Source organism: Lissotriton helveticus, chromosome 11, assembly GCF_964261635.1.
Source record: "Lissotriton helveticus chromosome 11, aLisHel1.1, whole genome shotgun sequence".
NCBI classification, from domain to species: domain Eukaryota; kingdom Metazoa; phylum Chordata; class Amphibia; order Caudata; family Salamandridae; genus Lissotriton; species Lissotriton helveticus.
Genome location: NC_136072.1, coordinates 1,059,244,991 through 1,059,265,584, shown reverse-complemented (window position 1 = coordinate 1,059,265,584; position 20,594 = coordinate 1,059,244,991). Strand labels below are relative to the sequence as shown.

Below are 20,594 nucleotides of genomic sequence, written 5' to 3'. Positions count from 1 at the left end.
TTATCTAACTATGCTTTTATTTTCAGGCTCTATGTATATGTATGTGTTGGTGATTGCTATAAATGTTCACTGTGATATTTAGTTCTTTCTTTCGACATCCTATTATCATGTAATAAAGAAACCCTAGAGCATATCATTTGTTTGCATTCCTTGTGAGGGAAGGTCGGGTCCCTTTTTTTTTTACCAAGTACTTACAGAGGGATGGGCGATTCCCCTCTAATGGGTAATTGTTGATACGGGAGGGAAATCGGCTCCCATCAGGGATGTCTAAATTACATTGCTAGGAGGAGCATGTGCTGTGTACCCTCTTAGATTAGGAGGTGTTGTGAATTTCTGCGTACCCTCTTGGATTGGGAGGTGTTGTGACTTGTTATTTGCGAGCTCCTCAGCAATGGTCTTATATGTGGTCAGTGTTTATTCCTTTCTTGGGTAAGTATTGTGAAATGTGGTGTCTTTCTGTAACCTGAGAAAGGATGTGGTAAGTAATGACCTGGTGACTGACAGAAGCACCAAAACATACAGAGAAGCAGGTCGTTACACCTTGTGGCGAACAGGTCTATCTCTGGGTGACCCCACTGCTGGAAGTACGGGTGCAGCACTGAGGGATGCATCTCCCACTCGTGCATCTGGTGGCTGTGTCTGCTGAGCAGATCCGCCATCTGGTTGTTTTTGCCTGGGAGGTGTTCTGCCATGAGGAAGATGTTCCTCTGAATGGCCCACTTCCACATGCTTTGCGCCAGATGTGACAACTGTGGAGAGTGTGTCCCTCCCTGCTTCTGTATGTAGTACATGGCAGTCATGTTGTCCGTCCGGATCAACACGACTTTGTTGCAAAAATGTACCTTGAACGCCTTCATTGCTATGAAGATTGCCATCAGTTCCAGCAGGTTGATGTGCATCTTCTTCTGTTGGGTTGTCCACAGCCCCTGGACTGTGTAATGGAGGACATGCGCTCCCCATCCCAGGAGAGACGCGTCCGTCGTGAGCACTATTTGTGGTACAGGCTCTTGGAACGGTCGACCCTTGCAAAGGCTTTGTGGATTCCACCAATGCAGAGAGTTGTATGCGTGACCGGTCACCAACACTAGGTCTTTCAATTGTCCATGAACCTGGTACCACTGCTGTGCTAAGCACTCCTGAAGCGGACGCATGTGCAGTCTGGCGTGGGGGACTATGAAGATGCAGGAGGCCATCATACTTATCAACTGCATAAATACCCGTGCTGGGAGGGAGTGTTGGGGTCTGAATCCCTGGATCAGCGATTGAATGCTGTTGATTCTCGCTGAGTTTGGCTGAGCCTTTGCTGCCAGAGTGTCTATTGTTGCTCCCAGGTACTGTTGTACGTGGGCGGGTTGGAGATGAGACTTTGTGTAGTTTAATGAGAATCCGAGGCTGTGCAAGAGGTGAATAGTGCGGGACATGTGGTCGGCACATTGCTGGGCCGACTTTGCTTGGATAAGCCAGTCGTCCGGATAGGGGTAGACGTGAATATGGTTCCTCCGCAGGTGCGCCGCTACTGTCGCTAGGCACTTGGTAAACACCTTGGGGCAGTCGTCACCCCGAAAGGCAGTACCTTGAACTGGTAGTGCTGATTTTGTATGGAAAACCTGAGATACTTCCTGTGTGCTGGATGTATTGGTATGTGGAAATACGCATCCTTTAGGTCTAATGTTGCGAGGAAGTCTCCCTGACTGAGTAATGGTAGAACCTACTGTAAAGTGAGCATGTGAAAGTGTTCTGACAAGATGTATTTGTTTAGGGGCCTGAGGTCTAGTATTGGCCTGAGAGACCCGTCCTTTTTGGGGTTAAGAAGTACAGCTAGTACACCCCAGTACCCTGTTGCTGTATAGGGACGAGTTCTATGGCCCCTTTTTGCAGCATGTTGATGACTTCCTGCTGCAATAAGTCTATGTGCTCTGCGGACATAGGACGGTGTCTTGGGGGTATGTTGGGTGGAGTGGACGTGAGCTCTAGACAATAGCTGTACTGAATAAGTTGTCTCACCCACCTGTCTGTGGTAATGCTCTCCCAGACTGGCAGGAACTGTTGTAATCGTCCCCCGACCGGTGTTACATGGTCTGGGGCAGTGGCAAGGCGTCACTGTTTAGTATTGGCGGAGGATCTGGTGTTGTTATTCCCTCGTCCTCTGGCCTTGTTGCTGTTGCCACGGTATCCACCTCTATTGTTCCTATTATAGGTGGTTTGCGTGCTCCCTTTACTGTATGGAGTCTGCTGGGATGCCTGGCCTCTTGTAGCTCCTCTGTTACCGGAGTGACGAAAGGAGCCGCCTCTGAATTGTTGTGACTGCAAGGCACCCATAGATTTGGCTGTCTCTGTGTGCTTTTTAATATTCTCTAAGATTGTGTCCACATCAGGACCAAATAAAAAATCAGGGTTCACAGGCTGATTTAATAATGTGGTTTGAAGCACAAGTTATTACTTGTGTAACGCTATATCTGTAAGAGACATTAGTTAGTATTAGATTCCTTACCTTAGAATATCCCCAGGCGTCAGACTGGATCTGCAAATTTTTGCGTAGCAGTACCCTTGCGCGTCGGTAGGTGTCGTCTGCGGCTCCGCGTCAGTCGTCGGCGTCATGGGCGCCGTGATGACGTCGTCGGAGTACTTAGACGCCGCCTCCGCGTGCTGACGTCAGTTCTTAGACACAGCTTTTTCGCGCCAGAAACGCAGAGCCATGTTAAAAAACCAACACTGGTGCCATTGAAACTAGGGCCCTGAAAGGGGACAACCCTAACCCTAGATATTGGTTCGCAGAACGGGGAGGATGGGTGGGTCGGTAAGGAATCTAATACTAACTAATGTCTCTTACAGATATATCGTTACACAAGTAGTAACTTGTGCATCTGAAAGAGACACGTTAGTATTAGATTCCTTACCTTAGAATAGATACCCCAGCAATACCAACCCCGGTGGTGGGTCTGCGAACCAATAATCACACCAGAAAATCCTGGAGGACGGAACGGCCAAAGAAGCCATCCCTCTGGACTTGGCTGTCTAGGCAGTAGTGTCTCGCAAACGTGTGCAGCGATGCCCACGTAGCTGCCTGACAGATGTCTTGTAAGGGCACACCCCTGCCCAGGGCAGTGGTAGCCGCCATCGCTCGGGTAGAATGAGCCCGCAGTCCAACAGGGGGCTCCTTCCTAGCCAAGGAGTAGCAGGCCTGGATACACAGGATGATCCACCGGGAGATGGTCCTCTTGTGCACCGCTTTCCCCTTCTTCGCTCCCACGTAACCAACAAAGAGTTGGTCATCCACCCGGAACTGGCGTGTGCGATCCAAGTAGAATGAGAGCGCACGTTTTGGGTCCAGACGGTGGAGCCGCTCTTCCTCTTTAGAGGGATGCGGTGGCGGGAAAGAAGGTTGGCAAGGTGATAGACTGCCTGATGTGGAAGGCCGTGACAACCTTGGGCAGGAAAGAAGGTTTGGTACGCAGCACCACTTTGTCCGGATGGACAGAAAGGAAGGGTGGAGTACAAGAAAGGGCCTGGAGCTCACTCACTCTCCTGGCAGAGGTGATGGCAACCAGGAAAGCAGTCTTCAAAGTCAGAAGGCGAAGAGGACAGTTGTGAAGTGGCTCAAAGGGAGCGCACATCAGAAACGTAAGAACCAGGTTCAACTCCCACTGAGGCATCACAAACGGAACAGGAGGAAACGTGTGTGTGATGCCCTTAAGAAATCTATTTACAATAGGGGACTTGAATAAAGAAGGTTGATCAGGCAGCCTGAAAAAGGCCGAAAGGGCAGAAAGGTAGCCCTTGATAGTGCCCAGAGCAGAGCCCTGCTGGGCAAGAGAAAGAAGGAAGAGAAGGACCTCAGAAAGAGGGGCATTGAGGGGATCCACAGCCTTTGCTGTGCACCATGCCACAAATCTGTTCCACCTGCAGGCGTATAACTGTCGCCGCTCAATCTCCAAGCATGGAGGTGGAGACTGGACAGGTTCGGGTGGAGGACTGTCCCCTGCTGCTGCGACAGAAGGTCCTCCTGAAGAGGCAGACGAACCGGGGGATCGACTGACAGACTGAGTAGCTCTGGATACCAGTACCTTCTCGCCCAGTCCGGAGCCACAAGGATGACTTGGGCCCGGTCGCGCTTGATCTTCTTCAGCACACTGGGCAGAAGTGGTATAGGCGGAAAGGCGTACAACAGACCGCAACTCCACTCGCGACGAAAAGCGTCTCCGAGCGAGTGCCGCCTTGGAAATTCCAACGCGCAGAACTGATGACATTGCAAGTTCTCCGTGAACACCTGCACTACACTCCCCCGGACAGAGGGGAGGAATGCCTTCAGTGCCAGATGAATCGCCTGGAGCTCCAACAGGTTGATGTGGAGCCGGGCCTCCGCCGGAGATCAGAGGCCTCTGATCTCCGCCTCTCCCATGTGGCCTCCCCAGCCCTGGAGGGACGCGTCCGTCACAACTACGTGCTCCGGTTGGGGAAGGGAGAGGGATCTGCCGCTGACCCAATCGCGGTCCGTAAGCCACCACTGCAGCCGTCTCGCAGTGCCCTCCGAGATCAGGACGTGGTCGGATAGGTTGCCCTGATGCTGGGCCCACTGAAACGTCAGGTCCCACTGCAGAGCCCGCATCCACCACCTGGCGTGATGCACCAGTAGGATGCAGGAGGCCATCAGCCCCAGAAGCCGCAGCGTCAACCTGACCGAAACCCGGGATAACGACTGAAAGATGGGAATCAGAGCCTGAATATCCCGGACCCGCTGTTCGGTTGGATAAACCCGAAACCGCGCCGAGTCCAGAACCGCTCCGATGAAGAGGAGCTTCTGAGAGGGGCACAGGTGTGACTTCGGCACATTGATGGAGAACCCCAGCTGGTGCAGGAGGTCCGCCGTAGTCTGGAGGTGGCTGACAACTGTCTGGGGCGAGCCCGCCTTCAACAACCAGTCGTCGAGGTAGGGGAAGACTGAAACCCCTAACCTGCGCAGATGAGCTGCGACCACCGCCATCACCTTTGTGAACACCCGTGGGGCGCTGGTAAAGCCGAAGGGGAGCACGGTAAACTGAAAGTGCTCGTGGCCAACCATGAACCGCAGGTAGCGCCGGTGGGCAGGCAGGACGGGGATATGAAAGTAAGCGTCCTGCAAGTCCAACGCTACCATCCAGTCTCCTGGGTCCAGGGCAGCTAGGACCTGAGCCAGTGTCAGCATCTTGAACTTCTCCTTCCGGAGGAAGCCGTTGACGTTCCTTAGGTCCAAGATAGGGCGTAGGCCCCCTTTGCCCTTCTTGGGTACCAGAAAGTAGTGGGAGTAGCAACCACACCCTACTTCTGGCCCAGGAACGCACTCGATGGCCCCCTTCGCCAAGAGGGCCGTAACTTCCTCCTGCAGAAGTCGCAAATGATCCCCCGATACACGGTGGTTCTGCGGTGGCATGGCTGGAGGAGTCGCCTCGAAGGGGAGGGAGTAGCCCCTTCAGACGATTTGCAGCACCCACCTGTCCGATGTGACAGTGCGCCAGTGGAGGTGGTGATGGCGAACTCTGCCCCCCACTGGCGTCACATGGGCCTGAAAGCACGGACTAGGAGGGTTTTGAGGCGGATGCTGCGGGGGAAGGTGTGGACTGACCTCGCCGTTGCCCCCGACCGCCCGGACGGCGGTTCCCACGGCCACCACCGCGTTGGGTATTGCCCTGCGGAGCGTGGCTGGCGGCGCGTGTGGGCGCACCCCTTCCGTGGCCACGAAAGGAGTGAAAAGCAGCCGATTGCTGGCGCGGGCCCGAGAGGCCCAAGGACTTGGCCGCAGCCCTGGAGTCCTTAAAGCGCTCAAGCGCATGGTCTGCTTTGTCGCCAAAGAGGCGACGGCCATCGAACGGCATGTCCATGAGTGTGTTCTGGACATCTGCCGAAAAGTTGGCGGACCTCAGTCAGGCGTGGCGTCTGACCGCCACCGTCGTTGTCATCGCTCTACCTAGCGAGTCGGTGGTATCCAGCCCACACCTGATGGAATATTTGGCTGCATCCCGGCCCTCCACAAGGGCTTGGCCGAGTTTGGCCCGTACCTCCAACGGACACTCTGGCAGCACCTCCGCGACCTTATCCCACACAGAGTGGGTGTAACGTCCCAAGAGGCAGGCGGTGTTGGAAGACCGCAGGCCCAGACTAAGGGATGAGAAGATCTTCTTCCCATACTGATCATACCTCTTGGATTCCCTGTCCGGCGGGGCCGACGGGAACGCGGTCTGGGAATTGGAGGCCTGGATGACCAGGCTCTCGGGGTAGGGTGGGTGGACAGGAAACATGGGTCGCCCGGGGCTGGGCGGTGGCGTCTGGCCACGTTCCTATCTACGGGCGAACCCGTAGCGGGCTTGGACCAAGTGCCCAGAAGAACGTCGGTCAAGGCCTCATTAAAGGGCAGCAGAGGCTCGGCCGAGCTTGACTGCGGTTTAAGGACCTCAGTGAGGAGATTAGTCCTCACGGCCGCGACGGGGAGCTCAAGGCCCAAGGCCTTGGCAGCCCTCATCAGCACCACACTGTAGGTTGCCCCCTCCTCCGTAGCCACGGTAGGAGGGGAGACAAAACCAGTGTCTGGAGAGGTGTCCAGGCCACTGGCCTCCCCAAGGTCTCCTGTCCAGTCCTCATGAGACTGACATTCTCTGGTCAGAGGGTCCTCAGACCCCTCCCAGTCCTCTTCAGCACCCATCTCCTGAAACTCAGGGTCCTCAACTAATGGGGCCTGTTCATAGAAGTTAAATTCTCCAAACGACGTCTGGAGCGGCGCCCATCGGGGCCGTCCCGACACCGGAACAGGAACGAAGGCAGGACCGGGGCCGGGGCCGGCGCCGCCCGAGGACGGCGCCGGAGGCGACACCTGAGGGTCCGACGCCGGGGAAGTCGTAAGGTCCACTGGCGACGAACCAGATCCCGAAGGAGGTCCAGCGGCGTCCCGCGGTGCCGGGCCCGAAGGCGCCGGCGGAACAACTGAACCCCTCGGCGTCGGCGGCGTCGGGGCCGTAGCACCCGACGGCGTCGGGGCCGAACCCCCCAACCCGCTAGGGTTCCCAGACGGGTCCGCTGGGCCCGAAGGCGCCGCGGCGCCCGTCGGAGGAGAGAGATTCCTCATGGCCATGAGGAAGCGCTCAATCTCCTCCTGCGGCGCGTGAAGCCCAGGGACCGTAGGGTATGGGGCTGGACGCGGCGCCTGCGACTCCGTTGGAGCCGCGTGAGTGGTGTCACCCGAACCCCCGGCCGCATCGCGCGAGCGTCGGGGGGAGTCCGCAGAGCGATGACGCCGCTTGGACTTCTTGTGCCGCTTACCTGACGACGACTTCGACCCGGAGGAGTGCGGCCTACTCTCGGAGCTGTGGAGGCTCCGAGCCCACGACCTGTCCCTCGACCTCCCATGGGACCGAGACCTCTCGCGGCGCGGGACCCACTGCCGGAGTTCGAGTCGCCTGCGGGACCGCTCCCGCCTGGCTTTCGAAGAGAGGGCCCGGCAGTCGGAGCAGGCCTTGTCGTCGTGATCGACGCCGAGACAAGTTAAACACCGTCGGTGAGGATCCGTGACCGACATCAGACGGTCGCAATCCTCACAGTACTTAAAGCCGGGCATCCCTACGGCACCGTTGGAGTCGAAGACTCGAGAAAAGATCAAAAAGTGATCAAAAAGGTTAGTCAAAAATGACTAGGGTTACTGCTTTTTCCAGATCTGCGCTTGCTGGCGCGGAAAAAAGAAGAACTGACGTCAGCACGCGGAGGGGGCGTCTAAGTACTCCGACGACGTCATCACGGCGCCCACGACGGACGCGGAGCCGCAGACTACGCCTACCGACGCGCAAGGGTAATGCTACGCAAAAATTTCCGGATCCAGTCTGACGCCTGGGGATATTCTAAGGTAAGGAATCTAATACTAATGTGTCTCTTTCAGATTCTCAAGTTTGAAGCCAGAGATGCACAACCAAGCATGTCTCCTGAGCATGACACTTGTGTTGATGGCCCTGGCTGCGGTGTCTGCTGCGTCAAGCGCACATTTAATGGATGCGTTGGATATTAGCTTCCCTTCTTGTATAAGTGTTTCTGCTCCCTCTTTGTAGGCATCAGGCAAATGCTGTAGCAGTTGCTCTAGTGTGTCATAATGCGCCCTATCGTATCTGGCTAATAGGGCCTGTGTATTTGAAATTCTCCAGATATTAGCTGCTTGAGCAGCTACCCTTTTCCCAGATGCTTCTAAGATTTTAGACTCTTTGTCTGGAGGAGGAGCATCACCAGTAGTTTGTGAGTTGGCACACTTAAGAGCATTTGATACCACTAAAGAGTCCAATGGCAGCTGTCCCTTAATGTATGTAGGGTCCACAGGCGCCGGTCTGTACTTTCTTTCAATTCTGGGGTTAACAACCCTTGCTCTTGTGGTTTCTTTGAAAATGTCTCCTGCGTGTTTAAGAACACCTTTCAACATTGGCAATGTCTTAACAGATTTCTCTGAAACGGAGAAAGTGTCAAACAAGAAGTCCTCTTCAATTGGGTCAGCATGCATCATGATTCAGTGCTGCCCTTTCTATTAATGCGTTAAACGCAGCTGTATCTTCTGTCGGGGAAGTTTTGACAGGATAAGAAGGAGTATCAGGAATAGTCTGTGACTCACCAGGGTCAATAGTGTCTGCCCATGGCTGAGTTTGGTCATCTTGATCTGTGTCCGCAGGGTAATCATATTGTCCACTATAGTCATACCCCACATCCTCATTAGTGTGTGTGGGCGAGTATGCAGAAGTGTCTTGACCATGGTAGCTTACAGTCTCAAAAAGGACAGGTGATGTAGAAGAATCCCTTTTCCTTTTGAGTGGAATTTTATATGATTCCAGAGGAGTTTCCGACCTGATCTTCCTTTGGTAGATGGAAAGTCTTGCCAGTTTCGGAGTCGATATACAGCTTCGACTGTTCATCATAGGAGGGCTCATGGTATACAACGTCCTCCTCTGGGGGATGACTTCTTTTTCCAGTTGACACCGACCTGGGTGTCTCGACCCCGTTTTCAGATCGAGCGCCTTAGGGTGTGCAGTTGGGGGAAGTCCAAACTTTATCGGTGGCTGCGAGTCTTTAGACAGACTGACCTTTTTCGGGCCGGCGTCGATAGAGGTCCAACTGACGTAGCCCTTTCGTCAGTATGCCGCAGGCTCTGCGTTGACTTCGGTGCTTGAGGCGTCGGAGGCGCGCTCTTTTGCCTCGGTTCGACGTGCTCCTTCGAGGCGCCTTTGGTTTTCGGCTCGAGGGCTTTGACGAGTTTCGGGCTGTCAACTCGTTGCTTCGGACCAAGAACCTTCCGAGACTCGAATCCCTTGTTAGTGTCGCTGTCCGTCGACCTCGTCGGTTCGACTTGCTTGACTTTGATGATGGATTTCAGCGCACCGATCTTTGGTTCAACGGCCTTCATTTTTGACCTCGTAGGGTCGTCGACACTTGCTTTCTTTGTAGAATCTGACATGTTCGAACTCTTCGATCCGAAGACTGTCTTCAGCAGTTTCGGTTTTGACTCGATAGCTTTCGGTTTCGCTTTCAGTAGTGCGACCGATGGCTCGTGTGATATGTTCTTAGCCGGGCCGAGACGCGGGGCTATCGAACGTTCCTCTTGATCTTGGCTAAGGCCTTCCGGCGATGCCTCGACCTGAGCCTTTGGAAGCCTTTCAGTGTCTGTTCTGAGCTCCGTACCCACAGTTGGGCCTGGTTCATCGCTTGAGTCGTCATCGACAGCTCCGATGGGGGGGATACGTCGTCCCTTACCTCGACGTCGTTTTCATTATCGCCTTCATCATCGACGTCTTCATAATAGGTGGAGTCATGCTCCGAACCGGGATCCGATTGCTGTCCTGGATCCTGAGCCTCGACAACCTCATCGTCTTCTTCACCGAAGATATTCACCAGGTCGGGCGCTGGCTTCAACATCGTTTGCCTCGCCGCACGTCGGAGCCTAAGCGTCTTCTTTGACCGGAATCGAGCACAAGCTAGACAGTTGTCCTCATTGTGGTCGGGTGATAAGCACTTGTTGCACACCGGGTGTACATCGATGTGCGGGTACTTAGAGTTACAGAGGGGGCATCGTTTGAATGGGCTCCGTTCCATCGACGATCGGGCCTCTGGTGTCGAAAAGGCCACGCGGCTCTCCTCGACGTCCTGCTCGAAAAGAACTCGAACAAGAACTCTGCACCGATCGAAAGACAATACCGACGACCCCGAAGGCCTTTTGGCCTTTAGAAAGTTTCCGAACTTGAGTAAAGAAAAGTACATCCGAACCCAATGGCGGAAAAAAAACAATCTGAGGATGGAGCGGATGCCCATGCGCACTGTAGTCCGAGGGAGGAGCCACCTATCTCGTGATACTTCGAAGACTCTTCCAGGACAACAATGTGCAATCATCCGGACCCAACACTAGGCGGCGATCTATGCACAAGATATGAATTCAGCAGCCCACATGCCTCGAACTGTCAAGTTATTTACCACCCTTTACAGCTAAACCTCTACCGTGTTCACCCACTCTGTCCATGCTCCATGATATCAGTCCTACTTTATGATGCCATCAGTCTTACATTTTCCATTGCCCTTCTCCTCTAAAACAAAATTAAGCAATTTGCACAATTTCTCCTAACATCTAGTAACACTATCACAGATTCCCTGTGGTCAGTCACGTAAGTAGGCAAAATAACCCATTTAGATCCCTATGCGCTTACAAACAGTTATACTATGCAGATTTGAATAGCACACTATCACCCGGGAGGGTACCCTGGTGCTGAGCAGGTGTGAGTTTAGGCACACATAGGGCATAGGGTCTAGTGGGACTTGTTGAAATCCAAGACTTCAGCTTCTTGTGGAAATCAAGAAGTGAAGAGGAGGCTCTTTTGTGTAGTGGCAGGTTGTCCCACACTTTAGGAGCGATGTAGAACGCTTGCCCACCAGATCTGGTTTTATGTATGCTGGGATTTGTGCAACTAGGAGTCCGGAGGTGTATGGAAGGTTTGTGAAAGCAGATGTGATCATTGAGGTATGCTGGGATAGCGTTATCTAGTGCCTTGCAAGTGTGGGTCAGGTGTTTGAATTGTGCTCTGTTGGACAGGCCGCATGGTCGGGCTGTCCACCCTCCCCGCAACGGGACCCGGACCCTGGCTCTCCCTGAATCCCCAACCAGAGTCCCCGTCTAACATTGGTGGCCAGCGACGGGATCCGAACCTACGCATAATCGTACAGAAAGTCACTCGCCCCACGACACACAACCACCATGACAACAGAGAGCGGAACAACGGAAAAATTCCAGATGGAAAAATTGGAAGACTACAACCACCGAGAACTGAAGCAATATTGCATAGAACTTGGCCTTCCAACCACAGGTCTGAGCACAAAGGAAGACTTCAAACGGGCCCTAGAAGCTTGGGCAGAAACGGGTACGGCCGTACCCCGAACACGAACAACCGAGACGAGCCCCGCACCAACTGAAGAAAGAAGAAGAGCGGGTCTCTCCCTGGAAGAGATCCGAGAAAGAGAAAAAAGCAGACTCCACGAATTAGAACTAGCCCGACTTCGCTTGGATGGAGAACTCAAGCTGGCGGAACAAAAAATAACTCTGGAACACTTACGGCTCCGAGAGGAGCGAGAAGAGAAGCAAAAACAGAGAGAGCTAGAGGAAAAGAAACTAGCGTACGAACATGAGCGCAATCTCAAGGAACTGGAAATCCAGAAACAGAATAAAGAACTCGGGTTCCCCGAACGACCGACCCTGCCTGCCTCTACCGAGCCCAAGGTTCACATCCCCAAAGATGTCATCCGGGAATACCACAAGAACGATGATATACAGCAGTGGTTTAAAGCCTATGAGGTGGCCATGACCTCCCACCGGATTCCACGGAGCGACTGGGGAGCCGGATTATGGGGGAGGTTTGTCAACGAAGGGCGGGACGCCCTGCTGCAACTCCCGGACCATCTGATGACATCCTACGACCATATGAAGGCCGCCCTCCTCACTCGATACGGACTCACACCCGAGATGTACCGCCAGCGGTTCCGCGACTGCAAACGGATTCCGGGTACGACCTGGGTGGAGTACGTGAACTTCTTTAGTCGAGCCTTCGAAGGGTGGATCAAGGGCAACAAAGTGACCACCTACGAACAACTTTTTGACCTTATCGTATGGGAGCACCTGTCGAACAACTGCTTCGTGGAACTCCGGCAACACCTCTTGGACAGTAAACTAACCGAACCTCGACAACTCGCCGCCGAAGCCGACCGGTGGGAAAGCACCCGAGTTGGCCGGAACGGACCCAGCGAATCATCCAGACCGTACCCAGGGCCCCATCGCCCCCGGGGAGGAGGAGGAGGAGGAGGAGGCCAGAGTCGGGGGAGAGACCCCGGCCCCTTGTCACCCACAAGCAGCCCCTCGACCCTGGTCGGCCGAGGGAGCCCAGCCATCCGGGCCGGTTTCCGGGCCAACGTTATGTGCCACAGATGCCAGCGACCCGGCCACTACGCCAGTGATCCCAACTGCCCAAAGAATCCGAACACTACCCCCCGCCAGGTCGCAGCGGCCGCCCTAGGGGAAGAACTAATCCCGGAAGACCAAGAAGAGTACGAGACCGACCCCTCTGAGTGGGCACCAGCCGCCATGGCGCTGGTCTGCTTGGGGGAGAGAAGGATGATTCCGCGGGCCCCCCTTCCCGCCAACACGCAGAAGTACAGTCAGTGGGTCAACATTAATGGCCGCCGGGCGGAAGCCCTCCGCGACACCGGGGCCAGTGTAACGGCGGTCCGACGCCACCTTGTCACTCCCGACCAAATCCTGCCGAACCTTCTTTGCCCTGTCCGATCCGCAGACAATTCCGAAAGTCTATGCCACATGGCCTGCGTCCCCTTCGAATGGGGAGGAGTAACAGGGATGTTAAAGGTAACGGTCCGCGATGATGCCCCCGTGGATTGCCTCCTAGGAAACGACCTCGAAAGCTCTCCCTGGGCAGCTGTCGAACGGAGGGAACACCTGGGGATGCTCGGCCTCCCCGAATGGGTCTGCGTCACGACCCGGTCCATGACCGCCCGCGCGGTCCCCAGTCTAGAAGAGCCCGAGTGGCCGGAACCTCCTCCCGCGCTCATCCCAGAGGGGGCCGCCCCAGAAGCCAGTCCCCCGACCCAAACAGAAGAAGGATCCGACCAGCTTCGGGACGTCCCTGACCTGGCACAATGGCGTCAGGAGGGAGGCCCCACTCAGGAACAATTCCGGGCCGAACAGAAAACACGTCCCTCTCTCGAAGGACTCCGGCAGCAAGCCCTGGCCCAGAGCACGGGGGATACCTCGGGGGCCCACTGGATCTACTGGGACCAAGACCTGCTCTACAGCGAGCAGAAAATTGCAGAACTAGGAGCCAGTCGGGTACTGGTGGTGCCCCTTCGCTTCCGAGACTTTCTCCTGAACTTAGCCCACGATGTCCCCCTTGCCGGACACCTGGGACAGGATAAAACCTACGACCGCCTGGTGACCCATTTTTTCTGGCCTCAAATGCGAAAGGATGTCACCAACCACTGCAGGGCCTGCCCCACCTGCCAGGCCAGCGGAAAAAGTGGCCGAAAAATCAAAGCACCTTTACAACCCTTTCCTGTCGTCACCACCCCGTTCGAACGAGTGGGAATAGACATTGTGGGGCCCCTCGACCCCCGAACAGCCCAAGGACACCGGTTCATCCTGGTCCTAGTAGACCACGCCACCCGCTATCCCGAGGCCATCCCTCTTCGGACTGTGACGGCCCCCGTGGTGGGCCGAGCCCTGATGGGGATCTTCTCCCGGGTGGGGTTCCCCCGGGAGGTCGTCAGCGACAGGGGCACGAAGAACAAGTTACTTACCTTCGGTAACGATATATCTGTAAGAAACAGTAGTTAGTATTAGATTCCTTACCTTAGAATATCCCCAGGCGTCAGTCTGGATCCGGAAACTTTTGCGTAGCAGTACCCCTGCGCGTCGGTAGGCGTCGTCTGCAGGCGTCCCCTGCGGCTCCGCGTCGTCGGCGTCGTGCGCCGTGATGACGTCGCTGGAGTATATAGACGCCGCCTCCGCGCGCTGACGTCAGTTCTTTGCACACAGCTTTTCCGCGCCAGAACACGCAGAGCCATGTGAGAACCAACACTGGTGCCATTTGAAACTAGGGCCCTGAAAGGGATGTCCTTAACCCTAGGTATCAGTTCGCAGAACGGGGAGGATGGGCGGGGCGGTAAGGAATCTAATACTAACTACTGTTTCTTACAGATATATCGTTACCGAAGGTAAGTAACTTGTTCATCTGAAAGAAACAGGTTAGTATTAGATTCCTTACCTTAGAATAGATACCCCAGCAATACCAACCCCGGTGGTGGGTCTGCGAACCAATACAACCTACACCAGAAAGTCCTGGAGGACCGAACGGCCAAAGAAACCATCCCTCCGGACTTGACTGTCCAGGCAGTAGTGCCTCGCAAAGGTGTGCAGCGAGGCCCACGTGGCCGCCTGGCAAATGTCCTGCAAAGGGACTCCCCGGCCCAGGGCAGTAGTAGCCGCCGTGGCCCGAGTGGAATGGGCCCTCAGCCCAACAGGAGGCTCCTTCCGAGCCAAAGAGTAGCATGCTTTGATGCACAGGACGACCCACCGAGAGATGGTCCGTTTCTGTACCGCCCTTCCCTTCTTCTCACCCACGTAGCCAACAAACAGTTGGTCATCCACCCGGAACTGGCGTGTGCGATCCATATAGAATGAAAGCGCACGTTTTGGGTCCAGACGATGGAGCCGCTCTTCATCCTTTGAAGGATGCGGAGGCGGGAAGAAAGAGGGCAAGGTGATGGACTGCCCAATGTGAAAAGCAGAGACTACCTTGGGCAGGAAAGAAGGTCTAGTCCGAAGAACCACCTTATCAGGATGAACAGACAAGAAAGGAGGTTGAATAGAAAGAGCCTGGAGCTCACTCACTCTCCTGGCAGAGGTGATGGCTACCAGGAAGGCCGTCTTTAAGGTGAGAAGACGGAGAGGACAGGAATGAAGGGGCTCAAAGGGAGCGCACATCAGGAAAGTCAAAACCAGGTTCAAGTCCCACTGAGGCATCACGAACGGAGTTGGAGGATACATGTGCGTGATGCCCTTCAAGAATCTCAACACAATAGGGGACTTGAACAAAGATGGCTGATCAGGTAGCCTCAAGAAGGCGGAAAGGGCAGAAAGATAGCCCTTGATAGTGCCCAGAGCAGAGCCCTGCTGGGCAAGGGAAAGGAGGAAGAGGAGAACCTCAGACAGAGGGGCAGAAAGGGGATCCACAGCCTTCGCTGTGCACCATGCCACAAATCTGTTCCACCGGCAGGCGTATACCGACTTTGTGGAGGGACGCCTGGCTGCCAGAATGACATCACAGACTTCAGGAGGCAAGTCAAATGGCCTCAACTGTCGCCGCTCAATCTCCACGCATGGAGGTGGAGACTGGACAGGTTCGGGTGGAGGACCGTCCCCTGCTGCTGCGACAGAAGGTCCTCCTGAAGGGGCAGGCGGATCGAGGGACCGACTGTCATGCTGAGTAGCTCGGGATACCAGTACCTTCGAGCCCAGTCCGGAGCCACAAGGATAACTTGGGCCCGGTCGCGCCTGATCTTCTTCAGCACTCTGGGCAGAAGTGGTATAGGCGGAAAGGCGTACAACAGACCGCAACTCCACTCGCGCCGAAAGGCGTCGCCGAGCGAGTGCCGTCTTGGAAACTCCAACGCGCAGAACTGATGACATTGCGCGTTCTCTTCTGTGGCGAATAGATCTAACCAAGGCTCTCCCCATTGCTGAAAGAGGCCTCTCGCCACATCCGAGTTCAGACGCCATTCGTGATCCACCGAGCACCGACGGCTGAGTTCGTCCGCCCTGGCGTTCAGAGAACCTGCCAGGTGTTGAACCGTCAGAGTCACGCCCTGACGTTCCAGCCATTGCCAGAGGCGCAGAGCCTCTTGGCAAAGGGTCCACGACCCCACACCGCCCTGTTTGTTGCAGTACCACATGGCGGTGGTGTTGTCCGTGAACACCTGCACTACACTCCCGTTGACAAAGGGGAGGAATGCCTTCAGTGCTAGGCGAATCGCCCGCAGCTCCAACATGTTGATATGGAGCCGGGACTCCGCCGGAGACCAGAGGCCTCTGATCTCCGCCTCTCCCAAGTGGCCACCCCAGCCTTGGAGGGACGCGTCCGTCACAACCACGTGCTCCGGTTGGGGAAGGGAGAGGGATCTGCCCCTGACCCAATCGCGGTCCGTAAGCCACCACTGCAACTGTCTCGCAGTGCCCTCCGAGATCAGGACATGGTCGGATAGGTTGCCCTGATGCTGGGCCCACTGAAACTTCAGGTCCCACTGCAGAGCCCGCATCCGCCATCTGGCGTGATGCACCAGAAGGATGCAGGAGGCCATCAGCCCCAGAAGCCGCAGCGTCAACCTGACCGAAACCCGGGATAACGGCTGAAAGATGGGAATCAGAGCCTGAATATCCCGGACCCGCCGTTCCGGAGGATAAACCCGAAACTGCGCCGAGTCGAGAACCGCTCCGATGAAAAGGAGCTTTTGAGAGGGACACAGGTGTGATTTCGGCACATTGATGGAAAACCCCAGCTCGTGCAGGAGGTCTGCCGTCATCTGAAGGTGGTGGACGACTGTCTGGGGCGAGCCCGCCTTCAACAGCCAGTCGTCGAGGTAGGGGAAGACTGAAACCCCTAACCGGCGCAGATGAGCTGCGACCACCGCCATCACTTTCGTGAACACCCGTGGGGCGCTGGTAAGGCCGAATGGGAGCACGATAAACTGAAAGTGCTCGTGGCCTACCGTGAACCGCAGGTAACGCCGGTGGGCCGGCAGGACGGGGATGTGAAAGTACGCATCCTGCAAGTCCAACGCTACCATCCAGTCTTGTGGGTCTAGAGCAGCCAAGACCTGAGCCAAAGTCAACATCTTGAACTTCTCCTTCCGGAGGAAGCCGTTGACGTTCCGTAGATCCAAGATAGGACGCAGGCCTCCCTTGTCCTTCTTGGGTACCAGAAAGTAGTGGGAGTAGCAACCACACCCTACTTCTGGCCCAGGAACGCGCTCGATGGCCCCCTTGGCCAAGAGGGCCGTAACTTCCTCCTGCAGAAGTGTCAAGTGGTCCCCCGACACACGGTGGTTCTGCGGTGGCATGGCTGGAGGAGTGGACTCGAAGGGGAGGGCATAGCCCCTTCGGACAAGCTGCAGCACCCACCTGTCCGATGTTATCGCGCGCCAGCGGGAGTGGTGATGGCGAACCCTGCCACCCACTGGCGTCACGTGAGCCCGAAAGCTCGGACTAGGAAGGCTTGGATGCCGCAGCGGAGGGAGGCGTGGACTGACCACGACGCTGGCCTCTACCGCCACCACGGCGGAAACCACGGGCGCCACCGCGCTGGGGAGCGCTCTGCGCCGCGTGGCTGGCAGCACGTGTGGGACCTCCCCTCCCTTGGCCACGAAAGGGCCGAAACGAACCCGTCTGCTGGCGCTGGGTCGAGAGACCCAAGGACTTGGCCGTGACCCTGGAGTCCTTGAAGCGCTCCAGCGCGTGGTCCGCTTTGTCACCAAATAGGCGACTGCCATCAAATGGCATGTCCATAAGTGTATTTTGGACGTCTGGTGAGAAGTTGGCAGATCTCAGCCAGGCATGGCGACGAATCGCCACCGTAGTGGACATGGCCCGTCCCAGTGAGTCCGTGGTGTCCAGACCACAACGGATCGAGTACCGCGCCGCATCCCGGCCTTCAACCAAGGCCCGGGTGAGCTTGTCCCGCACTTCCTGGGGGCATTGCGGCAAACACTCCTCGACCGTATCCCACAGGGAGTGGGTGTAGCGGCCCAAGAGGCACGCGGTGTTACAAGACCGCAGTCCAGCGCTCAAAGAGGAAAACACTTTTTTTACCAAATTGGTCGTACCTCTTTGATTCCCGGTCGGGCGGAGCCGACGGAAATGCGGACTGTGAAGTGGAGGCCTGGATCACCAGACTCTCCGGGGAGGGATGGGTGGACAGGAAGGCAGGGTCGTCCGAGCAGGGACGGTGACGCCTGGCAACGTTCCGGTCAACCGGCGCACCAGAAGCGGGCCTGGACCAGGTGCCCAGAAGGACATCCGTCAGGGCCTCATTAAACGGCAGCAGAGGCTCCTGGGGGCATGACTGCGGTTTAAAAACTTCCGTCAGGATATTCGGTTTGACCTTCGCGACGGGGAGCTCAAGGTGTAAGGCCTTGGCAGCCCTCATCAGGACCACCGAATAGGCAGCACCCGCCTCGGACGCCACAGGGGACGGAGAGACAAACCCAGGGTTGGGCGACTCGTCCAGGCCACTGGCATCACCCAGATCACCTACCCAGTCCACATCGTACTGGCAGGCACGGGATAGAGGGTCCTCAGACCCCTCCCAACCCTCTCCATACTCCTCCTCGTCATACCCATATTCTGGGTCGACGATATAGACATCGGGGTCAACGGGCCCCATCGGCGTCGGGTCCGGCGTCGGCCGACGCCGGTCCGGCTCCGAGTCCGGAGTCGGGGAGGAAAGGGGGGTGGCGCCGCGCGGCGTCGGTGCCGGGGACCCGACGCCGGCCGGAGCCGACGGCGGAGTCGCTGCACCACGCGGGGGCGGTACCACGGGTTGGCCCACAGGAACCGACGCCGGAGAGGCCGGGAGACCAGCCGGCGACGAACCAGAGGGAACCAGCGGCGCCGGGGCCGGAGCCACCGGCGGCGCCGGGGCAGGAGCACCCGAACCGCTCGGGCCCCCAGACGGGACCGACGGGCCCGCAGGCGCCGAAGGCCCCGCCGGAGAAGACCTCGCCCTCATAGCAATGAGGAAGGCCTCGATCTCCTCACGCGACGCGCCTTCCCCAGGGACCGACAGGTGTGGGGTAGACGGCGTCGGCGACCCATGCGGGACCGCGGGGGTGGGGTCACCCGAGCCCCCGGCCGCAGCACGCGGGCGTCGGGGGGAGTCGGGGGTGCGATGGCGACGCCCCGACTTCTTGTGCTTACCTGACGAGCCGGAGGAATGGTGGCGACTCCCGGAGCGCCCATGGCGGCTCCGCGACCGCTCCCTCGACCGCTCCCTCGACCTCCGACCGGACCGGGACCGCTCTCGACGCGGGGCCGACAACCGGAGCTCGAGAAGCTTGCGGGACCGCTCTCGCCTAGCTTTTCCAGTCAAGGCCGACAGTCGACGCAGGACTCCACGTCGTGGTCCGCGCCCAGACACCGGAGGCAGAGTCGATGGTGGTCGGTGACCGACATCAGGCGGTCGCACTCGTCACAACTCTTGAAACCGGGCATCCTACCGGCACCGTAAAGATCAATCAGTTAACAAAAAACTTGGTCAAAAGACCGGAGTACTGCTCTTCGGATCTGCGCTAACTGGCGCGGAAAAAAGAAGAACTGACGTCAGCGCGCGGAGGCGGCGTCTATATACTCCAGCGACGTCATCACGGCGCACGACGCCGACGACGCGGAGCCGCAGGGGACGCCTGCAGACGACGCCTACCGACGCGCAGGGGTACTGCTACGCAAAAGTTTCCGGATCCAGACTGACGCCTGGGGATATTCTAAGGTAAGGAATCTAATACTAACCTGTTTCTTTCAGATCTTTATCTCCAGATATATGAAGTCTCTCTGGCAACAATGCGGGGTCACCTACAAATTCACGACCCCCTATCACCCGCAAGGAAACGGACTGGTCGAGAGGTTCAACCGCACCCTCAAGGGAATGATTATGGGCCTAGAGGAACCCCTTCGACGCCAGTGGGACGTGCTACTTCCATGCCTCCTGTTTGCCTATCGGGAGGTCCCGCAGAAATCCCTCGGCTTCAGCCCATTTGAACTCCTGTACGGGCACCCCGTCCGGGCCCCCTCAGCCTAGTCAAGGAAGGTTGGGAGCAGCCTCCCCAGAAAACTCCCCCGGACATCTACAGGTATCTCCTGGCTCTCCGCAACCAGACCCGGCGGTTCCGAGAAACCGCCAAAGCCAATCTCGAGGCCAGTCAGGAGGACATGAAGAGATGGTACGATCAGCACGCATCCTCCATTGAGTTCGAACCAGGACAACGGGTCTGGGTGATGTCCCCGGTTGAACCCTGTGCACTCCAAGACAAATGGTCCGGACCCTTCAAGGTGATCGAACGCAAGGGGCCCGTCACCTATTTAATCGACATGGAGACGGCCCGGAACCCTCTACGGGTCCTCCATGCCAACAGGCTCAAACCCCATTTTGTGCGATCCGAACTCAGCCTCCTGATGGCTACCGATAACGGGACGGAAGAAGACTCCGAACCCCTTCCGGACTTACTGAGGACCCTCGAGCGGGATGGCTCAGTGGAAGGGGTCCAGCTCTCCGAGGCCCTGTCCCCGGAGCAACGCCAAGACTGCCAAGCCCTCCTGAGGCGGTTCGCCTCCCTGTTCTCCCTCACACCCGGAGTCACCCCCTGGTGCCTTCACGATGTGGACACCGGGGACAGCCCTCCTATTCGACACCGGGCGTACCGCGTACCAGACCGGGTGCGCGCCTGCATCCAGACCGAGGTGTCCAAAATGCTGACCCTAGGAGTGATCGAACCCTCAGACAGCCCCT

General features: G+C 56.8%; 1 protein-coding gene across 6 annotated transcripts in view; it reads right to left on the bottom strand.

Moving 5' to 3' along the window:
* Window positions 1–20,594, bottom strand: part of CCDC62 (coiled-coil domain containing 62) — a 167,584-nt gene that overhangs the window by 7,920 nt on the left and 139,070 nt on the right. Inside the window, exon 13 of one of the 6 annotated variants that reach the window (XM_078666173.1) lies at window positions 2,533–2,658. The exons of the other annotated variants lie outside the window; for them this stretch is intronic. The gene's annotated coding sequence lies outside the window, so the exon portion shown is untranslated. Of the gene's footprint in view, window positions 1–2,532; window positions 2,659–20,594 lie in introns of those variants that run through there. 6 annotated transcript variants of the gene reach the window in all.